Source organism: Arachis hypogaea, chromosome 1 (genome assembly GCF_003086295.3).
Source record: "Arachis hypogaea cultivar Tifrunner chromosome 1, arahy.Tifrunner.gnm2.J5K5, whole genome shotgun sequence".
Taxonomy (NCBI): Eukaryota; Viridiplantae; Streptophyta; class Magnoliopsida; order Fabales; family Fabaceae; genus Arachis; species Arachis hypogaea.
The window spans coordinates 99415284-99428756 of NC_092036.1; positions in this window are offsets into that span (position 1 = coordinate 99415284).

The following is a 13473-nucleotide window of genomic DNA, read 5'->3' on the forward strand; positions in this document are numbered from 1 at the left end:
AGAAGATTAAGACATGAAGAATTAAAGAGTCGTATGCCTGAAGAATGGATAATACCTGATGGTATTGAAGAACCACAGATACAAAATACTAGGATAAGAGAAATCATAAGAGAAGGACCTGATATTAGAATCAGGATGAATAGATCCCAATCATTAAGAGTTCCTGATAATGTTGAAACAATTAGCCATAGAAATTCTATAGATAATTCGTCCATAGGAAATATCGATGATATTGTAGGAATTGACAACAGAAGGCCACATATAGCCACTGCTGTATATAAATCACCTTCAGAATTTGATCCAAGAGAATCACAAATTATGTCCGTAATTATAAAGGAAGAACCATTTGAGATTGATAAAGAATGGATAAGACAAGATTTTAATGCTGATTACAATAAATCATTAAGAGATTGGTATTTTACCAACCATTCAGAAAAAGAGGTTATTAGAATAAGAGAACTATTCTATGATTTTATGAAAGAAAATAGGATTAGCTTATTCTTCTTTGATTGGTACGTAAATTATTACTCCAAACCCGATAAGAAATTATGTCCTTTAACAAAACCAACTGTTGTTTGGAAAACAAGCTCAGGATCAGTAATAGAATCTGAATATCCTCCTAAAGAAACTATTAAAATACCAATTGGAAAGGATCTAGAAGTTGAAGCAACACCCTATAAAGATAGCAATACAGATGGAAATATAGAGAAAAGAGATATTAAAAAACTACATCAACAATTAAACTTTACTAATACCATGTTAGATATAATGAAAAACCAGTTAGGAAGAATGGAAAACATGGAAAAGGTGGTTAGGGTAGAAAAACCCATAGAAAAACCTATATATAAATTACAAAGTTTAGATAATATTAGCTTAAAATCTAAAGTAGAAACAGAAGTTGAAGAACTAAAAGAAAAACTTAGAAGTATTAGTCTAGGAAAATTAACAATTAATACATTACAAAAGGAGGAAGAATTAGAATTAAATAAAATATCCTATAAAAGAGATTATCCTAAAACCAGAAATTATTATTCTAGACCATCACCAGTAGATGTAGGCCTAGAAGAGCGAACACAATTAGTACAAAATAGTTTTTCAGGATCAGACTTAGTAGAATGGAATATAGATGGATTAAGTGAACAAGCCATTTTAGATCAAATGTGTAATATGACTATGGCTGCAACTGCCTATAAGATGAGAAAGGCTTCTGATAGAGAAGCAGCAATCATGATAACCCAAGGATTTACAGGACAATTAAAAGGTTGGTGGGATAATTTTCTCAGCGTCCAAGAAAAAGAATTAATTATTAATAGTATTAAACAAGAAGACCAGTCACCAGACGCTACATCCACATTAATATATACCATTATTAAAAATTTTGTAGGAGATCCCAGTATTTTTAAAGATAGGATACATACTCAATTAATGAATTTAAGATGTCCAACTATGTCTGATTATAGATGGTATAAAGATGTTTTTATGTCAAAAGTTATGATAAGAGACGATGCACATGCACCTTTCTGGAAAGAAAGATTCGTAGCAGCCTTACCAAAATTATTCTCTGAAAAAGTATTACAAAAACTACAAACACAGTTTGGGACCCAGATTCCATATAATTCATTAACTTTTGGACAATTGCATAATATAATAGTACAAACAGGTATAGAAGTATGTACAGATACCAAGATACAACAGAAAATAAAACAAGAAAGTATCACGGGTAAAAGAGAGCTTGGCACTTTTTGTTATCAATATGGGATAACTCCTGAAAAAGCACCTAGTGGACAGCATAAAGTTAAAAAGAAAAAATTTTATAAAAAACCTAAATATAATATAGACAAACCCCTTTATTATGAACAGAAATATCATAAAAAATTCCATAAGACTCCTAAAGGAAAACCTAAATTTTCTAATAAGAAAAAACAAACAACATGTTGGAAATGTAAAAAACAAGGACATTATGCTAATAAATGTACGACAGAACAAAAAATAAATAAAATAGAAAATAAAGAAATTAAACATGCTTTAACAGCCATACTAATCAATTCAGAATCAGAAAAAGAATCAAGTTATGAAGATTCTTCTGAAACTGAAGACTATTTTATACAACAATTAGACTTTATGTCAGAAGAAGAGAGCTCAGGAGGAAATAGCGGAAAAGAGGAACAGGATAATAATAATTGTTTAGGAATAGGATTATGTAACTGTAGGAACTGTGAAAAAACTGTAAATGTTTTAACTAAAGAACAAACTTCTACACTAGTCAAAATAATTGACAAGTTAGAAGATACACCATTAAGGGATGAGTTTATAAGACAATTAGCTGAATTAGTTAAAAAAGAAGAAGAAAGTAAGCAAGAAATAAGACCAATAGAAATAAAAGAAATTTATAATCGTTTTAAAAATCCACAAGAAGAAGTTTCCCTTAATTCTCTTAAAGAAGAGATAAAAAAGTTAAAAAGAGAAGTTTCAGAATTAAAACAACAAAACATTAATATGGACTACAGATTACTAAAAATAGAAGGAGAAAACATAATAAAAATCCAAGAACAATCTTTGCAAAATAATGAAGGAACTAGTAATATAACAATCCCTGAAAATTATATTAACCTAGGTACAGAAAATTATATAAATATATTAACATTATTAGTAAGTCAAAAATGGTTTACTACGATAACTTTAATAGTAGGAGAAGAAAAATTTGATTTAATAGCTATGGTAGATTCAGGAGCTGATGTTAATTGTATACAAGAAGGATTAATACCCACAAAATATTATGAGAAAACTACAGAAAGAGTCTTAATGGCAGAAAATGACAAAATGACTATAGACTATAAGTTATCTAAAGCAAAAATTTGTAAAAATAAGGTATGCTTTACCACTACATTCTTTTTAGCAAGAAATATATCTCATCAAGTTATATTAGGAAATCCTTTTACTTTATTATTATATCCCTTTAATGTCGACATCGACGGAATAACTTGTACAAGAATCCCCAATCATCCTGTCCATTTTGAATTTCTCACAAGACCAAAACAACATGAACTCAATATGTTACAACACCTATCTACACATGTTAGTGTAATGGAAGCAGAAGTAAAACAAATTAATTGTTTGAGTCTAGAAAAAACTTTACAACACTTACCACGTCAAGTTAATATTATAGAAAGGAAGACAAGGCAAATTAACTACTTAAACCAAGAAGTTACACATAAAAGAATAGAAGAACAATTACAAACTCCAGAAATACAAAATAAAATAAAAGCAATTGAAGAAAAAATTAAAAAAGAATTATGTAGCTTAAATCCCACAGCTTTTCAACATAGAAAATTACATGAAATATCTTTACCATATGAAGATGGGTTTAATGAAAAAGATATACCAACAAAGGCAAAACCGATACATATGAACAAAGAGTATCTAGAATATTGTAAAAAAGAAATACAAGAATATCTAGATAAGGGACTAATAAGGCCTTCAAAATCACCCTGGAGCTGTACAGGCTTCTATGTGATGAAAGCATCTGAAATAGAAAGAGGTGCTCCAAGATTAGTTATCAATTATAAACCTCTAAATAAGGTATTAAAATGGATTAGGTATCCTTTACCAAATAAAAGTGATTTAATTAAAAGATTAAATAAAGCAAATATCTTTTCAAAATTTGATCTAAAATCAGGATATTATCAAATTACAGTAAAAGAGGAAGATAGATATAAAACAGCCTTTATAGTACCTTTTGGACATTATGAATGGAATGTAATGCCTCAAGGATTAAAAAATGCTCCAAGCGAATTTCAAGAAATAATGAATAATATTTTTTATCCACATATAGAATTTACTATAGTATATCTTGATGACGTATTAGTATACTCAAAAGGAATAAAGCAACACATATATCATCTAGAAAAATTTATGGAGATTATAAAAGAGCAGGGATTAGTTTTATCAGAAAAGAAAATGAAAATTTTTACAACTAAAGTAAGATTCTTAGGATATGAAATTTATCAAGGGACCATAGTACCTATTAAAAGAGCTATTGAATTTGCAGATAAGTTTCCAAATGAAATAACTGACAAAAAACAATTACAAAGATTTTTGGGATGTTTGAATTATGTAGCAGAATTCTTACCTGGTATAAGAGTTACTTGCGAACCTCTTTATAAGAGGTTAAGAAAAAACCCACCTCCATGGACAAAAGAAATGACTTCTATAATAATAAAAATAAAAAATGCAGTAAAAGAAATACCTTGCATAAGTATACTAGACCCATCGGCTAAATTAATTGTAGAAACAGATGCATCAGAATTAGGATATGGAGGAATTCTTAAACAAATACCTCCTAAAAGCTCAAAAGAACAAATAGTAAAATACCATTCAGGAATTTGGAACCAAGCCCAAAAGAACTATCCCACAGTTAAAAAAGAGATACTTGCCATAGTATTATGTGTTTCAAAATTCCAAGAAGATTTATTTAATAAAACCTTCTTAATAAGAACTGATTGTAAAGCAGCCCCAAATGTTTTAGAGAATGATGTAAAGAATTTGGTTTCAAAACAAATATTTGCAAGGTGGCAAGCTATTTTATCATGCTTCGATTTTACTATTGAACATATAAAAGGAGAACTAAATTCACTCCCTGACTTTCTTACTAGAGAATTTTTGCAGGGAAAGGATGGAGCAAAAACCAGCCTCCTGTGAAGATTATGGTCAACCTTTTGACCAAGTAAAAGAAACAAAATTACCTATTATCCCTGTACCAGCAAAACCATTATCATTAAGACCTATGACAATGTCACAGGTTGTAAAAGCATCATCATCATCATCACCTTCTAAGAGCCCTTCAATTACTACTAATAATAAATTCACATTATTACAACCATCAGATCTCTACAACACTCAACCTTTGAAAGAACAGTTTCCTTACTATGAAAAGCCCAATCCTATTAAAATATTAACCATTGAAAAAGAGTGGTTCAAAAAAGACAGAAAAACCCTATACAAGACTATTTTCCCAAACACCTTCCATTACATTCCTATTAACCCGCAAAAAACCCAGAAATTCTATGAGTTCATATTAGTAGACACTGGATCTATTGAATTAACCCATTATAGAGACTCCAATACCAAACAACCCATTTACTCAAAAATAAAAATCATGAAAATATTATCTCTACAAGAATGGGAATTACCCCCATATCATTCCAAAAACTTCTCTTTGAAGTTTGAACCTCAAAGCTATACCTATTATGATTACCAAGAAGCATGGAACCATATTTTATTCCTATCACCAAGTCCCCATTCTTGGTTCATATGGTTCAGGAAGGGAAAATATCATTACAATTTCCCAAATGGTTCCAATCATGGTTCCAGAATTTTGGACCGATAGAAGCCGGGCTGGTAGGGGTTGAGCTTGTATTAATGGTTGACCCATTTGTTGTAAAGTTATCATATTTTGTCTATGAATATAATGCAATTTACGAACATGATAAATCCTTTTATTCTTAATGTTTTCTTTTAAGCTTTTTACAGATCTTACTACTTTAATATTTCTTAATATATTTCTCATCTTGATTATTTTTTTATCTAATTTTTCTATTTCTTGACTTAATTCAGAAGATTCAGCTATTATTTCTATGTATCTTCTTGCTAAGGCTAATCTTCTCATTTTCATATTTCTTCTAAGAAACTTTAAAGATTTAAGCTTTTTATGCAGTAATGACATTATATTTAAAGAAAATAGAATATAATAATAAAGAGATTTAAAGGATGAATAAAGCTTACAGAAATGGACTTGTACTATTATTGCTTGCAAAGTTGATACAATTCTTGAAGATGATTACAAAAGTTTAGAGAATGTAAGAAGATATAAGAGTAGAGAGATTTGTAAAACTTTCAAATTTTTTTTTATGCCTTTGAATGAGTGAGGCCTTTGGTATTTATAGACCCCAAATGATGACTATTTGAGTACTGTTTGCCGACAGTACTGTTTGCTTTTACTGCTTGCCGACATTCACTGTTTGCTTTTACTGTTTGCCGACATTTACTGTTTGCTTTTACTTTTTTACTTTTTACCTTTTACTTTTTACTTTTTACTTTTTTACGCCCTTTTTTTTTTTTTTACATGACTGGGCTTTTACATTGATTATATGTACAGTACTTTGTTACATCTCAAATGGGTCTTGTGAGTCTTGATAGTAATGAGCTGGACTGGACTGGACCTCTTCATCTTCTCCAAGAGGCACGGTCTGTATTGCTTGTAAAGAGTTTTGAATATCTTCTTCTGAAGTGGCTACAGCTAAAGCTGCCATAATTTGTCTCTTTTGTGCTAAGAACTGGGTCTCCTTTTTATATGCTATTTGCTCATTGTTGGTGCTTGAAGCTGTTATTGCCGGACGTTTTTGTGATGTGGTTAACCATTGATCAATAGCTCTTTTACTTAGCAGATTTATATCATATTTGTTCCACCACTTAATTTTTATTATTCTTACTAAATATTGTATACTTGCACATTCCTCATACGCTGCTGAATCATATTCCCAAGTCATAATCCAGCTTATTCCCATAGCTGCTATAAATGAGATGAATTTGTACTCTTGTAAAAATGATGACTTGCTTTTGAAGTATTCATACGCCATGCTGGCTTCTTTTGGGAAGAAGGCTTCTATCGGTCCAAAATTCTGGAACCATGATTGGAACCATTTGGGAAATTGTAATGATATCCCCTTCCTGAACCATATGAACCAAGAATGGGGACTTGGTGATAGGAATAAAATATGGTTCCATGCTTCTTGGTAATCATAATAGGTATAGCTTTGAGGTTCAAACTTCAAAGAGAAGTTTTTGGAATGATATGGGGGTAATTCCCATTCTTGTAGAGATAATATTTTCATGATTTTTATTTTTGAGTAAATGGGTTGTTTGGTATTGGAGTCTCTATAATGGGTTAATTCAATAGATCCAGTGTCTACTAATATGAACTCATAGAATTTCTGGGTTTTTTGCGGGTTAATAGGAATGTAATGGAAGGTGTTTGGGAAAATAGTCTTGTATAGGGTTTTTCTGTCTTTTTTGAACCACTCTTTTTCAATGGTTAATATTTTAATAGGATTGGGCTTTTCATAGTAAGGAAACTGTTCTTTCAAAGGTTGAGTGTTGTAGAGATCTGATGGTTGTAATAATGTGAATTTATTATTAGTAGTAATTGAAGGGCTCTTAGAAGGTGATGATGATGATGATGCTTTTACAACCTGTGACATTGTCATAGGTCTTAATGATAATGGTTTTGCTGGTACAGGGATAATAGGTAATTTTGTTTCTTTTACTTGGTCAAAAGGTTGACCATAATCTTCACTGGAGGCTGGTTTTTGCTCCATCCTTTCCCTGCAAAAATTCTCTAGTAAGAAAGTCAGGGAGTGAATTTAGTTCTCCTTTTATATGTTCAATAGTAAAATCGAAGCATGATAAAATAGCTTGCCATCTTGCAAATATTTGTTTTGAAACCAAATTCTTTACATCATTCTCTAAAACATTTGGGGCTGCTTTACAATCAGTTCTTATTAAGAAGGTTTTATTAAATAAATCTTCTTGGAATTTTGAAACACATAATACTATGGCAAGTATCTCTTTTTTAACTGTGGGATAGTTCTTTTGGGCTTGGTTCCAAATTCCTGAATGGTATTTTACTATTTGTTCTTTTGAGCTTTTAGGAGGTATTTGTTTAAGAATTCCTCCATATCCTAATTCTGATGCATCTGTTTCTACAATTAATTTAGCCGATGGGTCTAGTATACTTATGCAAGGTATTTCTTTTACTGCATTTTTTTATTTTTATTATTATAGAAGTCATTTCTTTTGTCCATGGAGGTGGGTTTTTTCTTAACCTCTTATAAAGAGGTTCGCAAGTAACTCTTATACCAGGTAAGAATTCTGCTACATAATTCAAACATCCCAAAAATCTTTGTAATTGTTTTTTGTCAGTTATTTCATTTGGAAACTTATCTGCAAATTCAATAGCTCTTTTAATAGGTACTATGGTCCCTTGATAAATTTCATATCCTAAGAATCTTACTTTAGTTGTAAAAATTTTCATTTTCTTTTCTGATAAAACTAATCCCTGCTCTTTTATAATCTCCATAAATTTTTCTAGATGATATATGTGTTGCTTTATTCCTTTTGAGTATACTAATACGTCATCAAGATATACTATAGTAAATTCTATATGTGGATAAAAAATATTATTCATTATTTCTTGAAATTCGCTTGGAGCATTTTTTAATCCTTGAGGCATTACATTCCATTCATAATGTCCAAAAGGTACTATAAAGGCTGTTTTATATCTATCTTCCTCTTTTACTGTAATTTGATAATATCCTGATTTTAGATCAAATTTTGAAAAGATATTTGCTTTATTTAATCTTTTAATTAAATCACTTTTATTTGGTAAAGGATACCTAATCCATTTTAATACCTTATTTAGAGGTTTATAATTGATAACTAATCTTGGAGCACCTCTTTCTATTTCAGATGCTTTCATCACATAGAAGCCTGTACAGCTCCAGGGTGATTTTGAAGGCCTTATTAGTCCCTTATCTAGATATTCTTGTATTTCTTTTTTACAATATTCTAGATACTCTTTGTTCATATGTATCGGTTTTGCCTTTGTTGGTATATCTTTTTCATTAAACCCATCTTCATATGGTAAAGATATTTCATGTAATTTTCTATGTTGAAAAGCTGTGGGATTTAAGCTACATAATTCTTTTTTAATTTTTTCTTCAATTGCTTTTATTTTATTTTGTATTTCTGGAGTTTGTAATTGTTCTTCTATTCTTTTATGTGTAACTTCTTGGTTTAAGTAGTTAATTTGCCTTGTCTTCCTTTCTATAATATTAACTTGACGTGGTAAGTGTTGTAAAGTTTTTTCTAGACTCAAACAATTAATTTGTTTTACTTCTGCTTCCATTACACTAACATGTGTAGATAGGTGTTGTAACATATTGAGTTCATGTTGTTTTGGTCTTGTGAGAAATTCAAAATGGACAGGATGATTGGGGATTCTTGTACAAGTTATTCCGTCGATGTCGACATTAAAGGGATATAATAATAAAGTAAAAGGATTTCCTAATATAACTTGATGAGATATATTTCTTGCTAAAAAGAATGTAGTGGTAAAGCATACCTTATTTTTACAAATTTTTGCTTTAGATAACTTATAGTCTATAGTCATTTTGTCATTTTCTGCCATTAAGACTCTTTCTGTAGTTTTCTCATAATATTTTGTGGGTATTAATCCTTCTTGTATACAATTAACATCAGCTCCTGAATCTACCATAGCTATTAAATCAAATTTTTCTTCTCCTACTATTAAAGTTATCGTAGTAAACCATTTTTGACTTACTAATAATGTTAATATATTTATATAATTTTCTGTACCTAGGTTAATATAATTTTCAAGGATTGTTATATTACTAGTTCCTTCATTATTTTGCAAAGATTGTTCTTGGATTTTTATTATGTTTTCTCCTTCTATTTTTAGTAATCTGTAGTCCATATTAATGTTTTGTTGTTTTAATTCTGAAACTTCTCTTTTTAACTTTTTTATCTCTTCTTTAAGAGAATTAAGGGAAACTTCTTCTTGTGGATTTTTAAAACGATTATAAATTTCTTTTATTTCTATTGGTCTTATTTCTTGCTTACTTTCTTCTTCTTTTTTAACTAATTCAGCTAATTGTCTTATAAACTCATCCCTTAATGGTGTATCTTCTAACTTGTCAATTATTTTGACTAGTGTAGAAGTTTGTTCTTTAGTTAAAACATTTACAGTTTTTTCACAGTTCCTACAGTTACATAATCCTATTCCTAAACAATTATTATTATCCTGTTCCTCTTTTCCGCTATTTCCTCCTGAGCTCTCTTCTTCTGACATAAAGTCTAATTGTTGTATAAAATAGTCTTCAGTTTCAGAAGAATCTTCATAACTTGATTCTTTTTCTGATTCTGAATTGATTAGTATGGTTGTTAAAGCATGTTTAATTTCTTTATTTTCTATTTTATTTATTTTTTGTTCTGTCGTACATTTATTAGCATAATGTCCTTGTTTTTTACATTTCCAACATGTTACTTGTTTTTTCTTATTAGAAAATTTAGGTTTTCCTTTAGGAGTCTTATGGAATTTTTTATGATATTTCTGTTCATAATAAAGGGGTTTGTCTATATTATATTTAGGTTTTTTATAAAATTTTTTCTTTTTAACTTTATGCTGTCCACTAGGTGCTTTTTCAGGAGTTATCCCATATTGATAACAAAAAGTGCCAAGCTCTCTTTTACCCGTGATACTTTCTTGTTTTATTTTCTGTTGTATCTTGGTATCTGTACATACTTCTATACCTGTTTGTACTATTATATTATGCAATTGTCCAAAAGTTAATGAATTATATGGAATCTGGGTCCCAAACTGTGTTTGTAGTTTTTGTAATACTTTTTCAGAGAATAATTTTGGTAAGGCTGCTACGAATCTTTCTTTCCAGAAAGGTGCATGTGCATCGTCTCTTATCATAACTTTTGACATAAAAATATCTTTATACCATCTATAATCAGACATAGTTGGACATCTTAAATTCATTAATTGAGTATGTATCCTATCTTTAAAAATACTGGGATCTCCTACAAAATTTTTAATAATGGTATATATTAATGTGGATGTAGCGTCTGGTGACTGGTCTTCTTGTTTAATACTATTAATAATTAATTCTTTTTCTTGGACGCTGAGAAAATTATCCCACCAACCTTTTAATTGTCCTGTAAATCCTTGGGTTATCATGATTGCTGCTTCTCTATCAGAAGTCTTTCTCATCTTATAGGCAGTTGCAGCCATAGTCATATTACACATTTGATCTAAAATGGCTTGTTCACTTAATCCATCTATATTCCATTCTACTAAGTCTGATCCTGAAAAACTATTTTGTACTAATTGTGTTCGCTCTTCTAGGCCTACATCTACTGGTGATGGTCTAGAATAATAATTTCTGGTTTTAGGATAATCTCTTTTATAGGATATTTTATTTAATTCTAATTCTTCCTCCTTTTGTAATGTATTAATTGTTAATTTTCCTAGACTAATACTTCTAAGTTTTTCTTTTAGTTCTTCAACTTCTGTTTCTACTTTAGATTTTAAGCTAATATTATCTAAACTTTGTAATTTATATATAGGTTTTTCTATGGGTTTTTCTACCCTAACCACCTTTTCCATGTTTTCCATTCTTCCTAACTGGTTTTTCATTATATCTAACATGGTATTAGTAAAGTTTAATTGCTGATGTAGTTTTTTAATATCTCTTTTCTCTATATTTCCATCTGTATTGCTATCTTTATAGGGTGTTGCTTCAACTTCTAGATCCTTTCCAATTGGTATTTTAATAGTTTCTTTAGGAGGATATTCAGATTCTATTACTGATCCTGAGCTTGTTTTCCAAACAACAGTTGGTTTTGTTAAAGGACATAATTTCTTATCGGGTTTGGAGTAATAATTTACGTACCAATCAAAGAAGAATAAGCTAATCCTATTTTCTTTCATAAAATCATAGAATAGTTCTCTTATTCTAATAACCTCTTTTTCTGAATGGTTGGTAAAATACCAATCTCTTAATGATTTATTGTAATCAGCATTAAAATCTTGTCTTATCCATTCTTTATCAATCTCAAATGGTTCTTCCTTTATAATTACGGACATAATTTGTGATTCTCTTGGATCAAATTCTGAAGGTGATTTATATACAGCAGTGGCTATATGTGGCCTTCTGTTGTCAATTCCTACAATATCATCGATATTTCCTATGGACGAATTATCTATAGAATTTCTATGGCTAATTGTTTCAACATTATCAGGAACTCTTAATGATTGGGATCTATTCATCCTGATTCTAATATCAGGTCCTTCTCTTATGATTTCTCTTATCCTAGTATTTTGTATCTGTGGTTCTTCAATACCATCAGGTATTATCCATTCTTCAGGCATACGACTCTTTAATTCTTCATGTCTTAATCTTCTAGGTGTTTGTATATTAGATCTTTTTAGGTTTGCATGCATAATTATTGTTTCTTCTTTTGATGATTGTCTTAATGCTCTAAAGTCATAATCAACTTTAGTAATTTTATAATATATCCTATAGATTATTTCAAATGGATCATATTTTTCATTTATAATGGTCTCATCAGATGTCACTTGCAATTTTAAAGCTTGCCAGGTGTATTCATTTTTTAGATTCATAGCATAATTTGGGTAACAATTAAAAAACACTGGTCCATCATGACAGTTACTTTCTAATATTCCTATTAATGAATCACTAAAATTTTTTAACCTAGTATCTCTTAAGGTTAATAATATAGGCAGATTAATTCCTATTCTAAAATTAGGCTTTATGGCTACTTGTATTAATCCTATATGGATAAAGTTATATCCTTTTCTGCTATGTTCTTTCAATTTATCTTCTTCTAAGATGGTGATAATTTTATTACTACTCGTTCCTGGTTTACAATATTCTAACATGTGGATTTCATAATTTTTTCCTTCCCAGAAGTTTCTCTTTTTATATATTTTATCTTTATCTACTATAGGTATGCTCCAATTATGAAAACTTTCTTCTAGTTTAGCTATTTCTAACTCATTCTTAGTTACAGAGGTGGATGCTTCATCATTGTCTGTTTTTATCACTAAAGAATTATTTTTCCCTAGATTTAAACTACTCATCGTTCTCAATAAACTAGCCATTTTATGGTTAGAACTTTGTGAGTTACGGGACCACCCTCGTTAATCAACGGATTCACTGCCTTACTAGGACTTACAACCGGGATTACAATCTGGGCTGACCAACGTATTAACAGTTCTCACTGCTACTTCAAAGTTGTAACTATAAAATATTTGAGGTTTATCAAGAAGACTTGTAATAAAAATCCAGTTAAAAATAATTTCTTTATAAATGTTATCATATATATATATATATATATATATATATATATATATATATATATATATATATATATATATATACATATAGGCAATGAAATATATTCCGTAATGCTATACCAATGAAACTAACCAATCACAGTGAACAACCACCACAATGTTCATATCTATCGTCACTCAACAATCATGCATTCACTATAGTTAAACCTCACCAGTAAAAATTGGAGGCCAAAAAAGAAGTCAAATTTGTATTTGAAAGCTACAATCATATAGTTACATAAAAAAACAAAAATAAAAAATACCATTTTTTTAAAGACTGTTTTCAGTTTACCCAAATCTCAAACCTTGATAAGCAAAAAAAGGATGAATAAAAGCCAGTCAATTATGAATTGAAAAACAAAAAGATGAGGCATTGGAGAAGGTTTGAAAAACTAAAAACCATGTATCATAAACAGTGGCCTCTTTATTTGGACAAAACACTTGAGCAAGTGTTTGAAACAAAAAACCCGGTA